This window comes from Malaclemys terrapin, chromosome 2 (genome assembly GCF_027887155.1).
Source record: "Malaclemys terrapin pileata isolate rMalTer1 chromosome 2, rMalTer1.hap1, whole genome shotgun sequence".
In the NCBI taxonomy this organism is placed as follows: Eukaryota; Metazoa; Chordata; order Testudines; family Emydidae; genus Malaclemys; species Malaclemys terrapin.
This window is the reverse complement of record NC_071506.1, coordinates 11,731,984-11,758,045: the sequence shown is the minus strand read 5'-3', so window position 1 is coordinate 11,758,045 and position 26,062 is coordinate 11,731,984. Positions and strand designations below refer to the sequence as shown.

The following is a 26,062-nucleotide window of genomic DNA, read 5'->3' as shown; positions in this document are numbered from 1 at the left end:
AGCATCCCTCCAGCAAAAGCCTTGGTGCTAGGAGTCTCATGACCAGGGTCACTGTGATGTCAGAATAACCCCCCCGCAGCCTCCTCTGAAGAGAGAGAAGAACCAGTGGGTGCCGACGAAACTCAGACAAAGTGGGCACTTCATTCATAGGATCATAGAACGATAGAGTTAGAAGGGACCGCAAGGGTCAGCCAGTCTAAGCCCCTGCCAAGATGCAGGATTTGTTGCATCTAAGCCATCCAAGATGTGGCTATCCAGCCTCCTTTCGAGCTTCACAGAGTCATGGATTTTTAAGGCCAGAAGGAACCACTATGCCCACCTAGTCTGAGCTCCTGGGTGACACAGGCCACAGAACTGTACTCAGGGAGTCCTGCAGAAGAGGCAGTGATTCTTCCCTTCTGCTTAAGTGAACACGGCCAAGCCCAGTAGTTTGTAGCAGAGCTGCAACATCTCTCTTAGAAAGACATCCACCCACACTGTAAAGATCCCAAGTAACATGGAACCCACCACATCCCTTGGTAATCTATTCCGATGGTTAACTGTGCTAAATGTTATATCTGAAGACTTATTTCTAGGGCTCCGTGTTTGTCATGGATGTCGCGGAAGTCACGGGTTCCATGACTTTCCGCAACCTCCGTGACTTCTGCAGCAGCTGGTGTGGCTGACCCCAGGGCCGCCCAAGCAGCTGGCTCTGGAGACAGCCACACCAGCTGCTGTTGGAATGATTCTGCAGCCAGCCGGTCGGGTGGCGTGGGGCCACCTGCACCGGCTGCTGCTTGGGCAGCCACATGCAACTGGCCCCAGGGCAGCAGTTCCCGGCGTGGCCAGAGCAGCCGCTGCTCCGGTGGCCCCTGGCAGCTGGTGCCACTGGCCCCGGACCCCTGCCTCAGCAGCGGCACCCCTGCAACAGTGCTCCCCCCGGGTGTCCCCTGCAGCTGATGCCCCTCGCAGCAGCAGGCTCCCCAAGATTCAGTCAGGATAATTATAGTATAAATCATGGACAGGTCATAGGCATGTATGTTTGTATATTGCCCGTGACCTATCTATGACTTTTACTAAAAATACCCCTGACTGAAGTCAGGGACAGGTCACGGGCAATAAACAAACATTCACGCCCATGAGCTGTCCATGACTTTTACTACCCCTGACTAAATCGTAGCCTTACTTATTTCCTAAGTGATTTTTTCCAGCCATCCACTTCCAGCTTTAGCTGTGCTTGAGGGGATAACAAGATGAACACTGTGTATGTGCATAGGGTTGGTTTGGCAGCAGAGCGGTTTCTGTCTACTACAGAATTCCAGGAAGTGTATGAAACTTTAACAAAGCAGCCTAGATCGCTGTTTTGACATCTGCCTATTGGTCCAATGGCATTATAGGTGCTAATGGGTTATATTACTTAATGCATTTGCCTTGTTTGTTTATATTTCAGGTTCTTTAGGGCCTCTGGTCATTAACAAGGCTGGTATTTCATGTAGTATGTCTTTAATAGGCCAACTCAAGGTTAACGGTATCTCCAAATTAAATAGTCACCTGACCATAAAGCTTGGATTTAACAACTGCATGGGCTGATGGTGGCTCTTTTCCCCTAATGTTCCCGTGGAGTCTTATCTGGGCAATATTGTTTTAAGGAGTAATCTGAAATAGCTGGATGAGAATCTTCGTTTTGTGAGTAAAAGCTCCTATGGAATGTAATTCAGCACAACGAGAGAAATCTCATTTTAAAAACACAGTATATTTCCACAACCAATGTTTGTTATGACAATTATGTTTCTCTGAAAATTAATAAAATTCACAATCCTTAGTGTGACTCCACAGCCCTTTATATGTAAGTCTCCCATGTGGGGTGGGGGGTGAGGCAGGGCAGGAGGTGCAAAGGGGGACTGGGAGTGCTGTCCTTCTGGGATGAGGAGTCTCTCTGATGCAAGGCCAAACTCATCCCTGATCAGAAGCGTGATAGCAGTTGTACATGTTGGGCCATATTCATCCCTGGTTTAATTGCTGATCAAGAATGACGTTGGTCCCTCAACAGAAAGACAGATAGATTAGGTCAGGCACATTGGCAAACTCCTCACATGTGATCTACAGGAAGAGAGCCAGGCAACACCTGGAGGAAAACATTTTCATGGCTGCACACTCAGAATAGTCTTAACACAACCCTTGTAGCACCTGGAGGGATAGCTCAGTGGTTTGAGCATTGGCCTGCTAAACCCAGGGTTGGGAGTTCAATCCTTGAGGGGGCCACTTAGGGATCTGGGGCAAAAATCAGTACTTGGTCCTGCTAGTGAAGGCAGGGGGCTGGATTCAATGAAAGGTCCCTTCCAGTTCTAGGAGATGGGATATCTCCATTAATTTATTTATTTAATTTAAGAGGGTCTCTTATCCAAACACTCAGCAGGCCTGGCTCTGCTTCCAGATGCACCTGGCAGGGCAATAGGTTGTCCTGCAGGTGACAGGAAGGTCCTATAGTACTATGCTCCCACATGAGGAATACAATTTAATGCATTATTTGGGTTAACTAGTTAATCTCTGCTATGTAAATATAAAGCACTTTATAATTTATACATATAATTGTTTTCTAATTAATATTGTCCTGGTGTGACTCATTTGAGCCAATCTGCAATAATTAACAGGGGATGGATCACTTGATGATTACCTGTTCTGTTCATTCCCCCTAGGGCACCTGGCATTGGCCACTGTCGGAAGACAGGATACTGGGCTAGATGGACCTTCGGTCTGACCCACTATGGCCGTTCTGATGTTCTTAATTAGCAGAGCATCCACATCTCACGATTAGACCTCATCTGTGAGTGACACACTTAAACTGCTGTGGCTGAGAGTTATGCTATCTCTACACTACCAATTCTGTTGGTATAACTTATATCACCCAGGGTGTGAAAAAGTCACAGTAGGACCTGTGCCAAGTTTTCCCTGGTTGAAGCTGGCTTTATGTACAGTCCTGGTACTTCACTGCTCAATCACCTGAATCACATTATCTCCTCTTAAGGGTGCAGTAGAGGTTATAACATTTATGCAATTCAAAGGCCATTAAAATCTAGATTTAGGCTATGTCTACACTACAGACTATGTCAGCGTAACTTACGTTGCTCAGGGGGGTGAATAAACCACCCGCCGGATTGACAAAAGTTACACCGACAAAAGCGTTCACAGGCACAGCACTATGCTGGTGGAAGAGCTTCTCCTGCTGACACAGCTTCTGACGCCCTCGGAGGTGGTTTTTTTATGCCAAGGGGAGAGCTCTCTGCGGTCAGCATCAAGTGTCTTCACCAGACACGGTGCAGCAGAGCGGCTGTGTCAGTACAGCTGTTCCGCAACAGTGCTGTACGTATAGACATGGCCTTAAAGGGTAACATTTTTTGTCATTTGTCCAGCCTCCAAATGTATGTTGGCAAGTTAACTTCTGCCCAATAGGTGCAAGCAACACTCTTGAGCCACACAAACCCAAAAGTTTGGGGTGTACAAGAACTCGGGAGCACAAATCTTGGCACCCACTTTGGGCCGAGGTATAGTCTGATCTCAGTTTGCTGCAGCCGAATTGTCCTCTGCCTCTCTATGTGGCACTGTGATGGGGCAGCTGCCCCTCACTGGCTGGCAAAGGGTTAATAGCAGCCCTTGGAGCAGCTGCGCAGAACCCAGCCAATCAGAGGAAGGCTTAGAAGCAGCCAATAAGGGCCAGGCAGGGCCCTATAAGAAGGGCTGTAGGGCAGAGAGGAGCAGAGTCTCTCCCTGGAGCTTGAGGGAGGACTGGCTGCCTGTAGAGAGAAGTACCCAGGACAGGACAGAGCAATGCTGGTCAGGGTCAGAGTCAGGGGAGAAAGTGGAGCTCCAGTCTCGCTGGCTCCCAGACTGTGGCCTTGCTAGAGGGGTTGAGTAGGTGCTGGGGCTATGGGGAAGTGGCCCAGGGAAAGAGAGGCAGTGAGCGGCTGCCAGCAATAGGGTCTCTTGGTCGGGGCTCAGAGTAGCGGGTGGCCTGCACCTCCTCCCCGTTTTGCCCCACTGGCCGCTGAGGGAAGTGGCCAGCCAGTGGACTGCAGTTTGCCCCTGAGCAAGGGGCTGCCGTTTGCTGTGGCGAAAGGCCGGGCAAAGGATTGCCGGTTCCCCCAGAATGGGGGAGACAACAGAGTTGGGGCACAGCCACAGGGCCGTGTCCTGAAGAGGAGCCATGGTTTGGGAGCGACGTGGGTCCCCACAGACAGCAGAGATGGTGGGGAAGCAGCGACTGAGAGTGAGACACCAAAAGAGGAGGGCGCCCTGCTGATGGGCAGAGCTAATTCCCAGATCAACCAGCAGGAGGAGCCACAGTGGTCCGCACAACCTGTTACAGACAGGTATAAACTTGAGTGTCCCTCCCGGCATAATCGTGCTGCGGGGAATCTCGCTACAAGAGTCACTCTGCTGTCAGAATAACTTCCCCAGGGTTTAGCCCAAAAACAGGCAGTGGATTTACACCCAGGCACAGGAATATCTTTTCATAACTCAGCTACTTTTCTATATTCCCTGCCAGGACCAGGAAAATCGTATAGACCCTTTAGAATAAAAGAGCATAAATTAGTGTATACATACACGTTATTTATACATATACACACACAAGCACACTTTTGCCCTGAAAATGAAAAACTGAACATTTAGTGGTATACTAAAAACCACCTCCCTTGCTATTCTGAAATCAGGATGCTTCACTCCCCTAGTGGGCCACAGCCCCACCCAACATGAATAGCAGGGTTGGTGACCACTGTGGCTTCATTCCCTAGGTTTCAGTAGCTTTACTATAGGGACAGAGCCTGATTCACAAGCAGTTTAAAAAAAGAACCCCCTAGCTGCAGCTATAAAGGGAGCTGGGTTGAGTACGGGAGGAGGAAAGGGACTGAGTTTTCACTGAATGGGCCTTTTTCTGCCAAACAGACTAAATTTGCATCAGGAGACTTTGGAGTTAGCTGGAGGCCTGGAATATGACATAAATACATAGTTAGGATATGCCACCTAACCACACTTGGATGATCAGATCGTGGGTTTTTATCTACTGCTTGCTTAGCTACTCTACTTGCTTGATATTACTGTCCTGCCCCATTTCACATGCAGTAACAGAGGCCAGTTCCCCAGGATTAAGCAAACTGAAGCTGTAATCAGTCAGTGTTCTGCCTGCCTGCTATCTACTTGGCATAATTGTCCCTACTGCACCAGCATGTTATTTGCAATTTCATAATAAGCCAGGCAAAAACCTCACCAAGAGTTTACTGGCATAAACCCTTCGGTCTCCCAAGGATAACCCCTCCTGGGAGTGAAGTGGTGGGGAAAACACACTTCTAGTACGTTTTGGGGGGAGGTGGAGACGCTATGTGGGAAGAACAAGGACACAGAAGATGAAAGGGCCCTCCGTGCCCAATTATAACTGGCACTGCTCGTGCCTGAATTAGTTTAACCTGGTACATGACGTACGACACTGACAGCATGACAGTAGTTAACCTGGCTGAGCTGGGGTGTGAGGGAAGTGAATGGTAACGCCCGTTAAGAGCTAGACTGAGGCAAATGGTGAAGATGTGTGTATGGGAGAAGGGACAAGGCACCTTTGCTGCTCTTGCATCCTCACATATACCTAGGTGCCAGGCCCAGTCCTAGTTCTTGGATTCCCCGTAACTCGCAGATGAGAAGTCTGGAGTGCAGGCTACAACACGGGGGCTGGGAGGAGGCCAAAGCTCCACCATTTCTCTGCTTTGGCCTCCACCACAGAGGAAGAGAGCAAGCTGTACCCTCCTAAGGGGTGTTGCAGCTTGATGCATTCTCCCTGTGCATCTGGGAGCTCCAGGAGGCATTGGGTGCAAAGCCTCCCAGAGTTCCCCCCCCAGGGGGCAGGGAGTTGCACCAGAGCCAAAAAGCAGGCCTGTGCTTTAATGGTGCCCTAGCTGGACTCATCTGGTGAGTGCAGCACAAAAAAGCTGTCACCTCCACTGGCAGCCCTACTGGTGTCTCAATGGAGAAAACAAAGCATGGAAACTGAACAGCCCGCTGGCAGCAAAAATCGCCCCCTCAAATCAGACTTGCACTTCTGCTGCTACTACACAGCTGCCACAACAGTATGGTCCAGGGACAGGGCCTAGGTTCTTGTCCCAGGTGTGCCACTGGCCTGTTGTGTGATGCTAAGCAAGTTACTTCATCTGAAGCAGTGGGTTTTACCCACAAAAGCTTATGCCCAAATAAATCTGTTAGTCTTTAAGGTGGCACCAGATTCCTTGTTGTTTTTGTGGATACAGACTAACATGGCTACCCCCGATACTTGACTTCATCTTTGAGCACCACACCCATTTACACAGGTATAAATAAACTATGCAAAGCAATGAAGAATCAGGGTGTAATATTTGCCTTGGCCATTTTGATTTAATAACATACCTGTTTTTAGAGGCTTCATGGTATACTCTTACTCACACCGAATAGTATCTTACACTACAAATTAAATTTGTCATAAGGATCTTCTCACCATGAGTACTGATGACAGAATCAGACCCTACGTCATTCATCCATGCTCCAATAAACCATCCAAATCCCCGCTATTCCTTCCAGAATAGTCTGAATTGAGAGCATTAATAACTTCCAAGTTGCCAGAGCCACTGCCATAGAATTTGATTAAGGAAAAGGGTTTTTGTTCCTGGGAGACTAAAAGCTTGTTTTGGAAGCTTCAGTTTGGTGCAAGAATTTTTAACCAAGTCATATGTCCATGACATGGCACCAAGGGGGCAGAAAATAGGTGCGGGGGGGTGGGGGGAGACTAACAATCTCCATTATCACAGGCCACCTGAACTGGCAAAGAAATATATCTAAAGCCAAATTACTTGAGAGACATAATAAGCTAAAAGACTAGGTTGCAGAATTGAATGTGGTGAAAGGGTACGGTAAGCCAACCACTAATTCCACTTATTTAGGGGTTATAGGTTGCGTTCAGATGTTGCCGGTATGTACCCAAAACAGTATTTTTAACTAAATAATAAGCTACATAAAGGATTTAAAAAGCGCCAGTATAAAGGAAAACCCCAGGGTGGGACAAGCTACTAATTATAGTTGATAAAGATTTGCGATTTTGAGCAATCCTTGGATTAAGAAGACTCCTATATGTGCATTTACATAATTAAGATTGTGGTGACTGCCAATGTATTAAGCAAACAAAATGTGAAATGGATAGAAATACCTTTAAAGTATAACATTAACCTGTGGAACTTACTGCCACAGGGTATTAATGAAGTCATGAGCATACCAAGAGCCAAAGGAGAATTAGACGTGTATAAATAAGCAAAGCAGCTGCAGTTATACTTGCTATCAGGAAAATGAGCGTGGCCAAAGGAGGACACATTGTTAGAAGATACGCAGTTCTGCAAAGGCAGAGCAATTTTAAATTGGTCCTCATACAGCTTTGCTAAAGCTCATTAATCCTGACTTGCTGTTCCAATCTAGGAGCCTTTACATAGCTCAGGGGAATCAGCAACTGATGTCACCAAGACTTCCCTAAACATCCTGTGAGGATACTAATGCACAATTGGCCCAGTGCATTTTGCAGGAGGCTTTGCCTTTTTTGTGAAGTATTAGACATCCCCATCTGCTGGGCTACAGAGCAGTTTGAAGAGTCTCTGAAAAATCTCAGCCCACCCACTAACCTCAGTGCATCTTGTTTTACAAGCATCTCCACAAGAGCCAGTTTAGGAGGCTGGCTGGCTGATAGTATCATGCTGTCTACAGGTAGCTGGAAGCGAGTTAGATTGTGAAGCACTATACAAAGGGGAAAGGCTTCTGATTAGATGCATAACAGGCAGAGAGATTTTGTCACCATTTTGACTGACAAACATTTAATTAATTGCAAACAAAAGTCAACAGCTTGTTGTGACAGCACAAGAAAACAGAGATGCTTCCGTTCTAATTACTACTATAAATTATTTGCATGGTTCTGGCTAACGAGAGTCTGGTCCTGGGTTGGGCATGAGTCACTCTGTTTTTACTTTGAGATGGTTGTTACATTGCTGTGCAAATCTGATACTTACAAAAGTAGACAGCTAACAGCACTGGCTAGAACCAGGTATCTTGGATAGGTCTTCACTGTAGCTGGCCCAGGCGCCTACCTCCAACCTCTTCCACCCACACACACAAACAACTCACCCTAATTAAGTGGTGCTGTCAACTCGGCTAGTTGGCCCAGGTGTGGTTGTGGGTTAGAGATCAGGGTCCACTTTCAGTTGGTTCGTAACCTGCCCACTCTGCAGTGAGGATGCAAGTTAAATCGCTCCAGTGCTGATAGTTCTCCAATTCCTCCATGTGCCTAGAAGGACAGAGGAGCGCCCCCGAATTCGCTGGGAAAGAATCATAGAGCACCTCAGCATCGAGAACTACGAGATGTGCCCTCAGAAGTCCTAGCATCACACCTGAGGGAGTGCAACACCAGGGAGGACACTTATTCAGGTAGCGTTTTGCGGTGGGGCCACTCACATCCAGGCGAGGCTATACCAGGTGCTCAGTCAGGCCCAGGTGCCAATCACTACTGCAGCAAAGACATACTCCTATTGGGAGATGCTATGCAGGTGTCCCAACAAAGACCCTCATTCTGGACCGGCAACACCTTTCACTCTGCTATGCCATGCCTTCCTATGAGCAGGCGGCCAGATGTGCAGAATTGTGTCAAATTACACAGTAGCTATGCTCCACGGACATTGCTCCACTAGCCATTAGAGCGAGACTGCCACACTCGTTTGCTCTTGTGACCTAAGCCATATGTGTGGCTATGCATGGACAGCGAGGGTGGGGTTTTCCAAAATGGTCTGCACTGGCCTGACACCGCTCATACCGAAGTCAATAGTAAAACACCCATTCAGTTTAATGGGAGTAGAGCCAGGCTGATGCCAGGGGCTTTTGAAAAAACCTGCATCAAAAGAGCCATTCTACTCTGAAGGGCGAGTCTGGCAGTGTGGTGTTACCCCCTTTTAATTGACTCTTGATAATTTCCAGATCTAATTTAAATAATCAGATACGTTTTTGCTCCTGTTAGTACTGCAGAGTCACTCCGGGTGCGTGAGACGCGTTCTGTTCTTCTCACTCAGCATCCGCAGAATAATTAACCGAGTTCCAGTTGCGATGCCGAATTCTGCCCTCACTCCCTGTGCAATCCCCCTTGAATAAAATGTGTTGTATAAATGTAGTTGAGGGCATATTTGGAAGACAATGAAGGGGTTCCCCAGGTATCATTTTGAAACCTCAGGATTGCACATGTGTAATTGAGGGCGTCGTTTGGCCTGTGGAAAATGTATTAATAGTGATGATTGCACGAGAAAGGAAGAATCCAGCTTGACTTTCCAATCCCAGGTGCAGGTTGATAAATGCCTTAGTGGTACCCAGGACAACTGAGGTAATTATAGGGTTGTCAGCCTATAAAAATAAAATTATGAAACAGCTGATACAGGACTCTGTTGCCAAAGAATTAATGGAGGGTAATGTAATTAATGCCAGTCAATGTGGGTTTATGAAAAAATAGATTTTTGTCAAGCTAACTTGATATCTGTTTTTGATAAGATGAGAAGTTTTATGGATAATGGTATCAGAGGGGTAGCCGTGTTAGTCTGAATCCGTAAAAAGCAACAGAGGGTCCTGTGGCACCTTTGAGACTAACAAAAGTATTGGGAGCATAAGCTTTCGTGGGTAAGAACCTCACTTCTTCAGATGCACTTCTTGCATCTGAAGAAGTGAGGTTCTTACCCATGAAAGCTTATTCTCCCAATACTTCTGTTAGTCTCAAAGGTGCCACAGGACCCTCTGTTGCTTTCTATGGATAATGGTAATACACTTCAGACTTCTGCAAGGCATCTGATGTGGTACCGCGTGGCATTTTATTTATGAAACTAGAATTTAACATGGCACACAATTAAATGAATTGAAAACGGGCTAGCTAATAGCTCTCAAAATAGAATTGTAAATAGGGAATCATCACTCAGAGTGTGTGTTTCTAAAAGTGTCCCACAAGGATTGGTTCTTGGCCCTATGCTATTCAGAGAAGGCGTGGACACAGAAGTGTTACTGAAATTGATAGTGGAGAGCCAGCAACAGCACACAGCCCAGAGAAACAGCAAGGCCATCAGTAGCAACAGCTACTCCGGAAACTAGTGACACAGCATCAGGTGCAACAAGAACACCTAATTCAGAAGGTGGAAGCACTCTTTCATCCAAAGGGGCATCTAATTCCCCTCCAGACCCTCAGGGGATGTCATCCCCACCAGGTTGCCCATCAGGCTCATGAAAATGGGCCGAGAGATGACCCAGAACCCTTCCCAGTAACCTTTGAACAGGTGGCCGCTTTAGCATATTGGCGATAGGAACACTGGGCCACCCTGATAGCCCCATATTTGATGGGCTGACTACCTGGACATCAACCCTCAGATGTTCTGCCAATGGTTCCTAAAAGAGAGATGCCTGCCCCAGGTGGCGGTGCAATGCCTGAAGGAACAGTCTTGGTGTAGTACCAGTGGCAGAGGCTATCATGTAAGAGCAGTTCATCCGGGTTCTTCTGGCTGGCTGGAAGGAGAGGGTGAAGTACTGTCAACCCTGTCTGAGGCTATGACCTTGATGGAGAATTAAGTGGCCACTGATAGTCCAGCCTCGCCGACACGTAGGATGGGGGCCCCTGGAACAATGGTGCCGACCCATAGCAAGGTCCATGCTTGGAGGGAGGCTGAACTCTCTCCCCCTCTTCCGGTCTCTGCCATCTAGATATGGGACCCAGATGTAGAGGTGGAGTGGAGAGGGGACCAGATCTCTGAGGGGGGGTATGCCCCACCAAAAAGCCCTACAGCGCTGGACCATAACCCCAAAAGGGAGCTGCCTTTAGAGTGGACAGGAAGGGCATTTTAGGCAGGAGTTCTCCTTTATGGATTGCAGCTACAAACAGACATGGACAGCAGGCACCAGAGCTCACAGGTGGGGCATGGCCAAGATGCTGCAGCTGGTACAGGTCAATGGAGCTAACGTGACAGGCCTGGTAGACTCTGGGTGTAGTCAAACCACCACACGGGCATGTTTGATATAGTATCCCATCTCCAGTGTATCCACGGGGATGACACACCCTACCCTGCTGCAACAAAAGTGTAGCTGAGGGTAGGAGGCTACGCTGTCTTTCAGAATAGGCCTAGCAGCCATCCTGGCTTACCCAGTAATATTAGTGTGGGACTGGAAGTGGTTTGGGGATGTCCTCTGGCAGTAGAGCAGAAACCAACCCAGACCCCAAAATTAGGGGGCTTATGGGCCAAGACACAGTCCTCAACTTCTGGTTGCCAATCGTGGCTTACTTCCTCAGGTGTCTCACAGCTATTGTTTTGCCGGGTTGGTGTCCCTGGCTGTCTGAAGGAGCCTTCCCCTGAATCTTCCAGGCCCTACTGTCAAGCCACCTCAGACCACTCACTCCACAAAGGCCCCGACTGACAGAGGAAGACCCTCTGGAGTCCACTTAGAGAACTCCAGGGGGAAACCAGGAACTGACCAGTGACTGAGGAACCAAAGCTGGGGTCGGAAGTAGCCCATGTAACAGTTGTAAGGGCACCCACCCTAGGCCACATATTTGAACTATTATTCGCAGGGTCCTGAGTTGAAACCCAGTGGAGAAGGGTGGCTTGCATTCCCCTTCCCCCAGCCACTGGGTGACATGGCCACTAATTCTCACCACTACATCATGCTGCCAGGTTCAGATTTCAACCCCCTGACAGGGCCCACAAGAGGATGGGTGCTATCCAAACATATCGGATGACAGTTCTTACCCTAAGGAGCATTAGGCCAAGAATTTCAAAACTGGGTTCCTAAAATTGGTTCCCAAGTCCATATTTTAGACTCCCAAATAAATGGCCTGATTTTGTTTCCAAACGTGCTGAATATCCCAGCAAGTCTCATATACCTTTATAATAAGACTGGCAGAATTCTGCCAATTGCTGGAAAACATCAATGTTTAGATTTGTATTGATTTTTAAATGTTCAGTTGTGGGGAAATTATGGTGGAGGTCAAACAGCCAGTAGAGGTTGAGATTCAAAAAGTTAAAGCTTTATAATCGTTAAAACACAAATTAACATCACATGTAAAAAATACACGTAGTAAATATCCTTAAATCAAACTCTAAGTTCTCAAGCAGCATTTTTCTTACTTTGTCTACCTGAAAATTTAAATTATTATTGATAGAAATATTTGTTCATTGGTTTGTGTGTGTGTGTGTACATGGGTGGAATCAATGTTTACCAACTTTTACTGTTAAAAATCCAATCACTCCAAGACTATTTATAATCTAAGAAAGATCTGACTCCAAATATCCAATTCTCCCTCATATACAGTTCTGTTCTTAAAATTTACTGTCTAACATTGGTATTTCATTATCCCACAGGGATCAGGCTTGTGGGATAATGAAATACCAATGTTACACAGTAAATTTTAAGAACAGAACTGTAATTGAGGGAGAATTGGATATTTTATTGTCTTTGCTGAATGAGTCTAAGAACATAAATGCGTACACATATAATGCAAGTTTTTCCACTAGGACATGTAACGTTAAAACATTGAAAAGAACAAAATATTGTGAGTTTTAAATAGGACGATTGGCAACTTCATGTTGGTTTAAAACCACAAAAAGCTATTTGTGTTGGCACCAGCACGGATATTTTCATTTTATTTATTTTAGTTGTATCGCACTAAGGCAACTGAGGTCAAGGGGGAAGATCAGATGGAGTTTCAAGACTCATCAACTCAAAGGCCAATCTGGATCATCCGAAAGAGCTTGAGGCTCAGTGGGGTGAAGGGCCTGGTCTGAGCCCTCCCCTTGGTACATCACGGACCTTATTCAACATAGCACTTAAGCAAAAAGGGTAAGATATTCAAAAGCACCGAAATCCCTGAGGGTATGTCTACACACAGTAATTGGAAGGCATGACTGCAGTATGTGTAGGCACACCTGAGCAAGCTCACTACAAACATCAGTGGCAACATAGGATAGCTACCCAAGTACAGTCCCACCCAGGGCTCTTGGTACATCCTTGGGTGACTAGCCTGGGCCACTGCCTGGGCCGCTGCTGCGACACTTCTATTTTTATCAAAGTTACCTCCCATATGGCTGCACATGCAGGCCCAATTGCAGTGTAGACGTTCCCTTAGGCACTTTTGGAGCTTTACCTCAAGTTAATGAGACTTAGGCATGTCCATGAACAGAGCTGGTCTCGAGTATGTGCTTAAAAGTCAAGAGCGTGTTTAAATGCTTTGCTGAATCAAAGCCCATTTCTGTTATAGTCCAGGCCCCGGAAGTCAATAGGAGTCCTGCTTTTTTACTTGAGCCTCATGTGAATCTCAGGCTGCACTTATAAAAAGATAATTAAAGTGAACAGAGCTTCTCCTTTAGATCAAGCAACACAGAGCGGTGGTCTGAGCTGAAGACCCTCCTGAGTTTGATCCCCAGTGCAGAGCAAAGTCTATTTGTGAGCATTGCTTCATTACAGACAAAAAAAGATAACGGAAAGAAAATGAATTTGAGCCAGTCCCATTGTCCGCATAAAGGTTCTATTCCATTCTATTCTCAGCAGCAACGGCAACTCCCAAAGGTGTCTTTCAGCAACGTTGATTAAAACAGCTCTCTGTCTCCTTCGCTGCTACCCTTAAGTGTACTTCAGCTGCTAGCTCATCTTTAGAGCATTGTGTCTATGCTGTACTGAGTCAACAGCCTGCAGCAGGTGGTCACACCATGCATTTGTTTCCAAGAGCCAATTTATCACGATGTTTAGAAGGAAGATGAAGATAAAGGGAGTATAACCCACTCCTTCCACAGGTGAAGACTTGTCTGCAACATGATTTAGAGATGGTTAAATAGTGGAAGCGTAGGCTCAAAACATATTGTACACCTGACAACAGAACTCTAAATGGATATCATTGCCCCTGACTGAAAAGATTATGAACTTGAAAAGCCGGGAGATGAGTGCAGCATAGATACATGCAGAGTGCGTAAGCCTTTGTTATGGAAAAGTACTGTGTAATCACTCAGGCTTGTCTTGCATCTGAAGAAGTGAGGTTCATACCCACGAAAGCTTATGCTCCCAATACTTCTGTTAGTCTTAAAGGTGCCACAGGACCCTCTGTTGCTTTTTACAGATTCAGACTAACACGGCTACCCCTCTGATACTTGTCACGCAGGCTGATATCCATAGCTGTCAATGTAAATCAAACGACAGGACTGAGTACCTATGAAAACTAAGTATTGCTTTATTTACAGAATGACGAGTGTTTTATAGTAGAGGGAAGATCTCGTTTGAGTCAACCCTAAGAACCTGATTCTGATCCCACCCCATTTTAAACACCCAGATCCGACTCGCAGAGATTAAAGGGATTTTTCCCAAGGCGACACAGCAAATCAACACTAGAATTTAGGCTGTCCTGGATTCTAGTTCACGGCTTCGTCCACTGCACCATGCTGCCTGCATTATCATATTGAAATTGCTTCCACGTGGGCTATGTTGTCACTGCCCGAAAAAGTGTGTTTTCACACTGAGAGAAAATAGACATTTATCTCAGCTGTAAAATCCGAGTGGAGACAAAGCTGTTTACTGTGATGTCACTAGGTAAGGCCAAATCCAGGTGGGTTTTATAGTGTTGATCTTGTCTAGCTACACCGCGGTAACATATGCCTGCACCTTTTCTGCACTAGGGTTTTACATGCATTCACTATCTCATGGCAACCCCCCATCCCCGGCTTGTTTGGCCATGAAGACACACCCTTACTGTACATAGTTACAAATCTCACAGCATTTCTTAGTGTGTGGATCAAGTCATGGCCTACCTCACACTAAATCTCAATAACGTTACTCAGGGTGTAAATCAAGGCAAAAAAAGTTTCCACCATATATATGACAGGATCCACGTTTGAAATGCATCCGTCTCTGGAGAGTCTGTACCTGTCTGACATCGTACAAGAACACAGTGCAACAGTATAGGACATAAAGTGACAAAGAATGGTGCATCAGGGCAGGTTATCTTGTGGAAAGATCCTCTCAATATTCCTGACCAGCGTCTACCTTTAGGGCCTATGAATCCCACAGTGCCAAGTTCTTTGCACAACCCATATCTATTGTCCTTCATCTTCTGTAAGGGTATCAATAGGGCATTAATACAATGGAAATGGTTACTGTTCCTCATTTGCATTTCAAAGCATATCAAAATAAAGTCTGTCTAGATGTTCAACATCTTTCCAATACTTTTGCTCTCAATTCCAGACAGATCACTAGTTGGAAAAGAAGAGAATTTGGCCTTTGGGTGTAACTCGTAAAATCCCTGGTGAGATTGAAACACTAACCCTACAATTTACTAACAAAAGTAACCCATCCTTATAAATCAAGCTGTGCTCTACACTGAGGGAGGAATATTCTTAGCAGACCAGTGCAATGGGATGTACTTTAATTATGAGGTCTGTACAGTACATTCGAGAACAAAGTAAGGTCTGAATGCATCTACAGAAAAGCTCTTTAATATCTTTACAGACTTGCCACAGGGTGAAATGTCTTCTTGTTGTGAAGTGGGAAATGGCCTATCTGTGCCTACCTCAGGGCAGACTGTCAGAAAACAGGGCAGACACCCCAAACTAGTGGTATGTTGTATAGATTTCACCAAGCCAGTGACAAATCTGACTTCCTGGATCACTATAACAGTCTCACTCTCCAGTCTATCTTGCCACCTAGACAAACTGAACTTTGTGATAAAATGGTTATTTATACCAAAAACCACATCACATTTATGTTGCTTCCAGTCCCAAGAGACCAGTCACTTCCCCCAGATCAAGTGGTACTCTAGATCTTACACCAAAAACACTGGTAGCCAATTCTACAGTAAACTAACTAAAGGTTTATTAGCTAAGAAAAGGAAATTAGAGTTATTGAAAGGTTAAAGCAAGTAAAATATATGCACAGGTGAGTCACTGTTTGTAATTCCAAATGGTGGCAGTGATGTAATAAACTGCCAGTTTCCCCAAAAGTCTTGTAAGGGTACCCAGATTGTCTCTGGGGATCTCCACTTTGCATCTGGTACCCTTCCCTGTAAGAGTCCAAACAGTCCAGAGATCCAAGATCTTTCTTTGAATCCATACTTATAGCTTCTTCTCACAGAAAACAAGCTGACAGGGTCCCTACCCACGTGGGCTTTTCCTTTAATGATGGAGAGTGAGGAATGCATTTTGAATCTTTGACCTCCGCTCATCGCACACAATGACCACTTGCTTCAAAATTAGCACTTTTCTGTTAAAGTTCTTCATTTGCATTCCACAAGGCTTCTTTCTCATTTAATGAGTTATTTAGTTACAGAGGTAACATAATGTAAATGTTTGCTACAACATCATAACAGGATACAGATAGATGACAACAATGCAAGTAACATCCCACTAGTTTTCATCAATTTAAACACCAAATACACTCTTATACATTCCACAGTTACATTGATCTACACTAATACACAAGTGAATTGGCCTGGGGCTCTGGCATGAGCTGGCACCTAGTCAGCCAGCATCAAACCTAGATTTCTGTATCACTGAATTTTAGTACCTGGTCAAAAATGAGATGGTTATTGGTGGAAGTCAAACTCAAACATAATGACTCTTGGATGAAATTCTCCTCTGTGTGGAGGGCCAATTTAAGTCCCATCTAAGGCTTCAAAAACAGTTTAAAAAAGACTTAGGTCTTAAAATCTGAGGTTGACATCACTATGGCACTCAGGGGTGTGAAATATCCACACCCCTGTCTGATGCAGCTATGCCGACATAATCCCCAGCATAGACACAGCTACATCAATGGAAGAATGCTCCCATCAACCCAGCAATTGTTGCGCGGGGAAGTGGTATTCCTACAGCAAAGGAAAAACTCCTTTTGTCACTGCAGTCTGCATCTACACTGTAGGATTACAGTGGCATATTTACAGTAGCACCCAAAGTGTAGATGTGGCCTCAGGAAGGGCATAGACCTAACACAGGCCCTGGACACAGGGGAGAACTTCATCCTCTTCTGAATAAAACATAAAAATGGTAGCAAGGTTTGCATCCACACAGCACAACAATAAACGGTTCTGAAGCAAGCTTGTTTCCGAACCATGTTCTGGTCCTAGCAGGCAGGCAGTCTCGAATATCATATCGATTTAATAGGATTTTCTCTCCCTATAGGAGCCATACAAACGGGGCAGAGGTACTAACCCAGTTTGGAGAGTGGTTCCATTTACTTGGTTAAATTGTGTTTATGAAACTATTTTCAAAACCAGGACTGTTTCAGCTGATGGGGACAAGCTTTAAGAGACCCTGCAGAGACAACTGTTAACACCATGGCAAGGGTCATGACTTGCCAGTTTAAAGCCTCTGCCGCGGAATAAGGGGGACTAGATGGCTTGTTGGGTTAATATGCTAACACCTCGCCTTTAAAGGCCTAGAGTTAAAAGCTGTTTTTAGGGCTAGCATCGGTATCAGCAGGCGGGCAGAACTTGTGGTCAGATTATTAGGGGCAGCAATGTGTGTAGTCACTGTTCATCGTAGGCCTGCTCTAAAGAGATTACTGTTGACTTCAATCCAAGCCCTGCGGGAACAGGCGCTTAGGTACACAGATGATGGGCCTGGTATAAGAACATAAAATGAAAGACTGGCCTCAGTGCCATTTCCCAGCTAGCGTAGGATGACAAGTCCTAGATTCAGCCTTAATTGAGACTTCAAGGTCTCAGCATCATCCTTGCTGGATGCTAGTTGGAATCCTAAAGGCACCAATCATCTGCCAGTCTGTACTAGGGAGAGGCCAACACTACCCTGTAGCGGTACAAGCAGTTCATGACTGAGGTGCATTGGCAAAGCATACACCACTAAGCCCGGTTCTTACATGATACCGAAACTGAGGAATTTGCTATCTCAAGAGGTACTGTTTTAATTGATGCTGCTGAAATTCAAGATAATAATTGACCTCTACTGCAACACCAATGTTCTCTCAGGATAAAAAGGCAACTGGATACTTAAACACAGTCAGCCTCTTGCATATTTAATAGGATTCAACTGGTCACCAGATTCTGAAGGATATTTTCCCTAGTACATATTGGCAGGGACCATGGGAGGGTTTATTTGCCCCAAAAGCACCGAGGAAGAGTGATCGGTCAGGAGTGAAAGAGGCTCTTGAGCCTTCCCTTATTCAGTTCTCATGCACCACTTCGGTGTTCTTTTATTTGAATGGAGAGTGTGGAATGGGGGGAAGGAGGGGGATGACTACTTTTTCCTTTTTGCTTCTTCCAGGAGAAGCTGCCTTGCTCCATATCTGCTATAAGGAAACTGAACCAGCTGTGTCAGATTTTACAACACTTATTTTTGTAGTTTAAATCTTTATTCAACTTCTCAGTGAGGAGACAGACAGGTCTTTTAGGGTATGTCCACACTGCAATTAAACACCTGCAGTTGGCCCAGGTCAGCTGACTCAGTCTTGCGTGGGCTTGGGCAATGGGTCTGATTAATTGCAGTGTAGATTCATAGATTCTAGGACTGGAAGGGACCTCGAGAGGTCATCGAGTCCAGTCCCCTGCCCGCATGGCAGGACCAAATACTGTCTAGACCATCCCTGATAGATAAATGTCTAACCTACTCTTAAATATCTCCAGAGATGGAGATTCCACAACCTCCCTAGGCAATTTATTCCAGTGTTTAACCACCCTGACAGTTAGGAACTTTTTCCTAATGTCCAACCTAGACCTCCCTTGCTGCAGGTTAAACCCATTGCTTCTTGTTCTATCCTTAGAGGCTAAGGTGAACAAGTTTTCTCCCTCCTCCTTATGACACCCTTTTAAATACCTGAAAACTGCTATCATTTCCCCTCTCAGTCTTCTCTTTTCCAAACTAAACAAACCCAATTCTTTCAGCCTTCCTGAAATGTTTGGTCTCGGGCTGGAGCCCGGGCTCTGGGACCTCTTACACAGCAATTTTTAACCCCACAGCTTGAGCCCAAGTCAGCTGACGTAGGCCAGCTGCAAATGTCTTTTATTCCCATGTAGCTGTACCCTTAGTGCACCATGAAGGGCTCCCTACAGACTAGCTGCACTTCCAGGTCCCCCTCTCCCAAATACCATCATGGGCCTAGCAGCAGACTCCACCAACCCCATCAGTGGGATGGGGGTCAAATCCCAACAATGCGTTTCAGAGCTGTCGTCTTGTCTCCTGTGTGGGAGTACATCCCTGACCCAAGGGCAACTGGAGAAAGCCCTAGGCTTTCATCTGCGCCTGAGTGCCTCATGTAACCATTTATACCTTGTGGCCACAAGCTGGGAATGGGCTATAGGGGATGGATCACGTGATGATTACCTGTTCTGTTCATTCCCTCTGGGGCACCTGGCACTGGCCACTGTCAGAAGACAGGATACTGGGCTAGATGGACCTTTGGTCTGACCCAGTAGGGCCATTCTTATGTTCTTATGTACCTGTGCATAGAGGGTGTAGGACGATACTGTTTGGATTTGCCCTGGTCTAAGTCACTATGCAAGGGGGCAAGGCAAAAAAAAAGAAGCAGGCCCAGAGTGTTAAAAAGGGGGTGGGTTCCTTTCTGCGTGGAGCCAGCTGCTCACTTAGAAGCCAGGACAGGAGGCGCTAGATACACAAGATCTGCCCTATACATATTGTTTTGGTATTTAAAGGCTCTTCAGCTGCCTGAAGGGAACATGGTGAGAGTCTCTGTTAATCTATTTTGTTAGCACCAGAAAAGCCTATAAATAAACCTCAAACCCCAGAGTTTTTTCTGTGCTTCACTTGCATTCCTGCTGAGCGTTAGCCAGCTGCTCAGAGCCTCATCCTGCCACATGTATATTGCAGACTGTTCCTCATCTGTCCTTCACCAAATAAACACCAAAAAAGATAATATCTCCCAAAGGATAAGTGGCCTTTCTTTAAGGCCTGATCTAAAGCCCATTGGAGTCAATGAAAAGACTCCCGTTGATTTTAGTGAGTTTTGCATCAGGCCCCTACAGCCTAATTTTCAGACGAGTGGAGCACCCACAGCTCCAATAAAATCAAGGAAAGCGGCAGGTGCGCACTGCTTTTGAAAAACAAGCCACTAATGACTTCCAGCGCATGACAATACATTCCAGCTTTGTCGGTTTCTATTTCTCTGTTTCTCTTTTTCAATCTTATGCAGTTTAGAAATGGCTCCCATATTCACCATATTTCCCCCTTCTTTTCTCTAAGCTGCACGTTGCTTGTTCATAGGATGTAATTTCTCCTGCATCTGAGACTCATCCATTTTCTGATGATCTCAAATGTTTCTTTCCAGTGTCTAGGACTTATTTTTTTTGCCTTTTCTTGTAATTTAGACTTTGTTTAGTGTGGTTTCTTACATGAGCTGAGAGACAGAAATCGCAGACTAGAAGGAGATGCACCATGGTGCCGGTGAGAAGAACATGAGCTTGCTGAAGCAGTGCTGAGAGTGAAGCGGTGTAATAGCTGAGGACTTTGGTTTTGGGTTTTTTTTTTTTTTAATCCTTTGTGCAATTTGTCAGTGTTTTATGTTGCTGTTATTTGTATGTAACTATTTTAAAATAAATAAGGGTACTAAACCAATAGAAGGGCAAGGAGAATGCAAGAGATTTCATCACTCATTTTCTATAGGTTGCAACGCTGCCTTTAAAGTGTCCCTTGTAAAGATCCCAGAAATCTGGCCAGAGCTCAAAACTTTATTCTGCCCTCAGTTACACCACTAACATGTTCCATGGAGACACTTCCACATCTATGCTATGTAAACAACATTAGAATCAAACTCTCTATTCCTTGAACACCAAGGAAGAGAAATGGGGCTCACAGCAGTCGGATCCTGACTGCCCCAAGACTTCAGAAGGATCACAGCTGACCATTTCATTGCAGTGTGAGTAGCTTCCCAGGGAAGGGGAAAATCACTTTCCAATGTTGAGGTTTTCCAGCAGAGCAAGCATTATAGACTCATAGACTCATAGACTCATAGACATTAAGGTCAGAAGGGACCATTATGATCATCTGGTCTGACCCCCTGCATGCTGCAGGCCGCAAGACCCTTCCCTGGACTCTACCGTTGAAGTCCCCAATCCTGTGTTTTAGTGACTTCAATCGGCTGAGACCCTCCTGCTAGTGATCCCTGCCCCATGCTGCGGAGGAAGGCGAAAAACCTCCAGAGGCTCAGCCAATCTACCCTGGAGGAAAATTCCTTCCCGACCCCAAATATGGCGATCAGTAATACCCCGAGCATATAGGCAAGAGTCTCTAGCCTGACCCTTGTTGGCCATTATGCTGTTCATGTACCATTGCTTGGTTTTCCTTGGCTACTATGTTTTATCATTAAACCATTCCCTCCATAAACTTATCCAACTTAATCTTAAAACCAGACAGGTCCGTCGCCCCCACCGTTTCCCTCGGAAGGCCGTTCCAATATTTCACCCCTCTGATGGTCAGAAACCTTCGTCTAATTTCAAGCCTAAACTTCCCCCCGGCCAGTTTGTATCCATTCGTTCTCGTGTCCACATTAGTACTAAACTGGAATAATTCCTCTCCCTCCCTTGTATTAACCCCTCTGATATATTTAAAGATAGCAATCATATCCCCCCTCAGCCTTCGCTTTGTCAGACTAAACAACCCAAGCTCCTCTAATCTCTTTTCATACGACAGGTTTTCCATTCCTCTGATCATCTTAGTCGCCCTTCTCTGCACCCGTTCCAGTTTGAGTTCATCTTTTTTAAACATTGGAGACCAGAACTGCACACAGTACTCCAAATGAGGTCTCACCAGCGCCTTATACAACGGAAGCAGGACCTCCCTATCTCTACTAGATATACCTCGCCTAATACATCCCAAGACCGCATTGGCTTTTTTCACCGCCACGTCACATTGCCGACTCATAGTCATCCTGCGGTCCACAAGGACCCCTAGGTCCTTCTCCTCTTCCGTTACTTCTAACCAATGCGTCCCCATCTTGTAACTAAAATTGTTATTATTCGTCCCCAAGTGCATCACCTTACACTTTTTACTATTAAATTTCATCCTATTTCTGATACTCCAATTCGCAAGCTCATTCAAGTCTCCCTGCAGAGTATCCCTATCCTCCTCCGAGTTTGCAACTCCTCCCACCTTCGTATCATCCGCAAACTTTATCAGCCCACTCTTGCAATCGGTCCCGAGGTCAGTTATAAATAGATTAAATAAGATGGGTCTCAAAACCGAACCTTGAGGCACTCCACTAGTAACCTCCCTCCAACCCGACAATTCACCCTTTAATACGACCCGCTGCATTCTCCCCATTAACCAATTCCCTATCCACCTCTGGATTTTCATATCGATCCCCATGTTTTTCATTTTAACCAATAGTTCCTCACGGGGTACTGTATCAAACGCTTTACTGAAATCCAGGTATATTAGGTCCACCGCATTTCCCTTATCTAATAAGTCCGTTACTTTCTCAAAGAAGGAGATCAGATTCGTTTGGCACGATCTGCCCTTCGTAAAACCATGCTGTAATTTATCGCATTTGCCATTAACTTCAAGGTCCTCAACTAGTTTCTCTTTCAGAATCTTCTCCAGCACCTTGCACACTACTGATGTTAAACTAACAGGCCTATAGTTACCCGGGTCACTTTTTTTCCCTTTCTTGAAAATAGGAACCACATTGGCTATTCTCCAGTCTAACGGGACTACCCCCGAGTTTACAGATTCATTAAATATAGTCGCTAATGGGCCTGCTATTTCCCGCGCCAATTCCTTCAATATTCTCGGATGAAGATCGTCCGGTCCACCCGACTTAGTCCCATTAAGGCGTTCTAGTTTTGTTTCTACCTCGGATGCGGTAATCCCCCATCCCGTATGCCCCTCTGTAACGGTGCTAGTATCCCTAATACCTTCATTGGCCTCATTAAACACCGATGCAAAATATTCATTGAGATATTGCGCCATGCCTAGATTATCTTTAATCTCCTCTCCGGCTATAGTCTTCAGCGGTCCCATTTCTTCTTTCTTTGCTTTCTTCCTATTTATATGGCTGTAAAACCTCTTACTATTACTTTTAATTCCCCTCGCTAAGTCCAACTCTTCCCGGCCTTTGGCCTTTCTCACTCTATCTCTACATTCTCTGACTTCACTAAGGTAAGTTTCCTTACTGATCCCTCCCCTCTTCCACTCTTTGTACGCTTTCTGTTTTTTCCTAATCGCCCCTTTCAGCCGGTCGCTCATCCAGCTCGGTCTAAGTCTCTTGCATTAGCCTGGAGAAGAGAATTTGCCCTGTTGCAAAATCCACAACAGACTGCTTGGAGGAAACGAAGGAGCATGCACACCAGGATACAACTCGCTGCCCCTCTGTTGCTGGCTCAGCCACTCTGTTTCTAGTCAGACACAGCCAAGCATCTGAGAGCAGGAGAGATGAGAGCCACTGAGGTTGTGCTACTGCCCTTTACATCATAGCGAGCAGCAGTTAACCGAGCAATAGGCATGCCTATTTCAAAGGTACAGCTATTTGAGGAAAATGGGAGTGAACTGTGGACTGGACCGCATGCCCCCAGAGGGGCAAAGAACTTTTGAAAGGCAAGAAAATTCTCCTGAGGCCTAGGAGTGGTTCTTAAAGTGCAAGGCCTTGACCAACCCCCTGCCTCTTTGGCTGTAACTAGTGCTGGCTACTTTAGGAAAGAAGCCCCGACGGTCTGGGTATTTCCATGGTCCACCCCCTGCAGTCCTAAATCTCAATTGAGAGCATTTCCCAACCTCAGTCAGCCTCTGTCCATGGGCAACCCCGACAGACCCAGGTTGTCAGCAGGCGGGATCAAACCTGGGACCTCTGGAGCTAAATGCATGAGCCTTTACTGCAAGAGCTAAAAGTCACATGACACTTAACTAAGGCTGTAGAGCACACACTATCTCTCTCCAAGTGGTCTTGGTGCCACTAGATGGGACAGAACACCACACCCAGGAGGTGTGTGGATTACACCTGCAGTTTTTCCAATGGGAGCTACGTTCTCCCTCTGAAAAGCATTCCACTCACCCTACCACTCACCTATCAATGGCAATATGGTACCAATATATCTTTATATTCTCCATATTTGCCTGCTCTTGTCGCTAAATCATACACATGTAAACGCTATTTTGAAAGTGTGAAGACCCATGGAACATCCCTGGAATCTGTACAGCAATACCTCTCCTCCTGCCATCGGCAAAGCTGTCGCCCAAGTTGGTCAGCTAACTCTAATCCAGAACGTAAATGGAATAGTTTGGTAAAAATATCAGCCACTGACCCAGGGTCTGCTGAGCGCATGTATTATTTTCAAGTGTGCAATGTTTATTTCCATAGTATCAGATCAAGCCTAAAGTATTATTAATGCACTCAGTGACTCACTCGCAATGATAAATCATAGTCTAATACAGCAAGGAATAATGAAAGTTCAAAACGAAAATCCAGTGCGCCCAGAGACAAGTGACAAGTTATTCTGGAGCAGCTGCTGCCACAAACCTCAGGATCTGCACCACTGCGCTGATCCTCACATTTGTATAGTATGCTAAGAGTTAGGGCTGGAAGAGAAAAATCTTTGTTGGCCAGTACAGTGCAGAAATTACAGCTCCACCATTCCCTTTCATTCCAAGCATGTGTCCTGTCCCTACACCCTTCCCCTGTAAACACCAGTTCTCCCCTACATTATTCACCGTAAGATCTCTGTCTTGCTGCCTCCTTTGGTGACACCTCCATAGCCTCTCTCGCTAGTTTTCTCAATCTCAAATTGCTCTGCCCATTGGGAGATTTTGGGGGGGGGGGTTAGCTCTAATCTGACCCTAAATATTTCACTCATTAAAAAAAATAGGAAGAACATTTCAGCCATAGCAAGAGGCAATACATCACCGTGGCAAGCCGAGTCGGTTTGCATGGATCTGGGTTTGCTGAAACTTTGCTGCATTATTCAGCCATTGCTCCTTTCACCCTGACTGCCCTTCCCCCAGCCCAATCAGTAGTCACTGTCCTATCCCACACTCCTGAAGTCTTAATTTCACTTCGTCATTTGATGTCTTTAGCAGATCTGATTGTCCAACCGGTGTCCTGCCCTGACAGTTGCATAGGGTGACCAGAGGGCAAGTGTAAAAAAATCGGGATGGGGATGGGAGGTAATAGGTGCCTATATAAGAAAAAGCTCCCAAAATCGGGACTGTCCCTATAAAATCAGGACATCTGGTCACCCTACAGTTGCATGGTTCCCATTAGCTCCTAGTTTTAACAATGCCCCCCCTTCGACCCTCCTAACTGTCATTACCAGCAGTCTGGATCCCATTGGTCTAATGTAGAAAGCAACCCACTAATTTAGTAATCTATCCCTTCCCCAAGAAGTTCCCTATGTTTAATAATCCTAAACCCCTGCTCTTCATCCACACTTCAGGATGCTTCCTTTCTCCCCATCCAAGTCATTCCTGCAGATGAAAGCAGATAGTTCTGAGCAGTGTCAGTCCCAGCCCTCAGGAGGAAAAGCTATAGGCCTTTCATAATTCCCTGGGCTTTAATTAAGCAGGTGTTACATACATGTACTGTGGGCCTAGTCTGCGATCAGAATGCCATAAGAAGATAACATTCCACCTGGTAAAATGGGCAAATGACTCCTTGATAAGCTGAGAGAGACCCAAATGGCAATATGTACTGCAAGCATTAGTTTTAAGAAACTTTTCTACTGGAATTGGCACATATTTCAATGCAACATCAAGCCATTCTGGGTACATCAAAATGTATAGCTGCAGCAGCATGTTCTCTGGGCATATCCAGTGTTACATACAGCATGGCAGAGGATAATTGTTCCCATCTCTCTGGAACCCTAGAGGCATAAGACCGTCAGAGGTTTATTTTAGTGTAAGGAGAACAAACACCTTTGATTCACACTACATCTAGCAGACATCCAGCATGATTCCATTCTATGGTGTGATTAGTGCCTGTGCACGTGAACGTTTATAAATCGAAGTCAAATAATGAATCCATGTCACAACACATTATGCCATGTTTGATTCAGTCCACGACAATGCTGAGTTATCAGCACACAATGACA

General features: G+C 45.7%; 1 protein-coding gene across 1 annotated transcript in view; it reads right to left on the bottom strand.

Annotated features, from left to right (window-relative positions):
• Positions 1-26,062, bottom strand: part of COL22A1 (collagen type XXII alpha 1 chain) — a 310,551-nt gene that overhangs the window by 241,545 nt on the left and 42,944 nt on the right. The window lies entirely within an intron of this gene.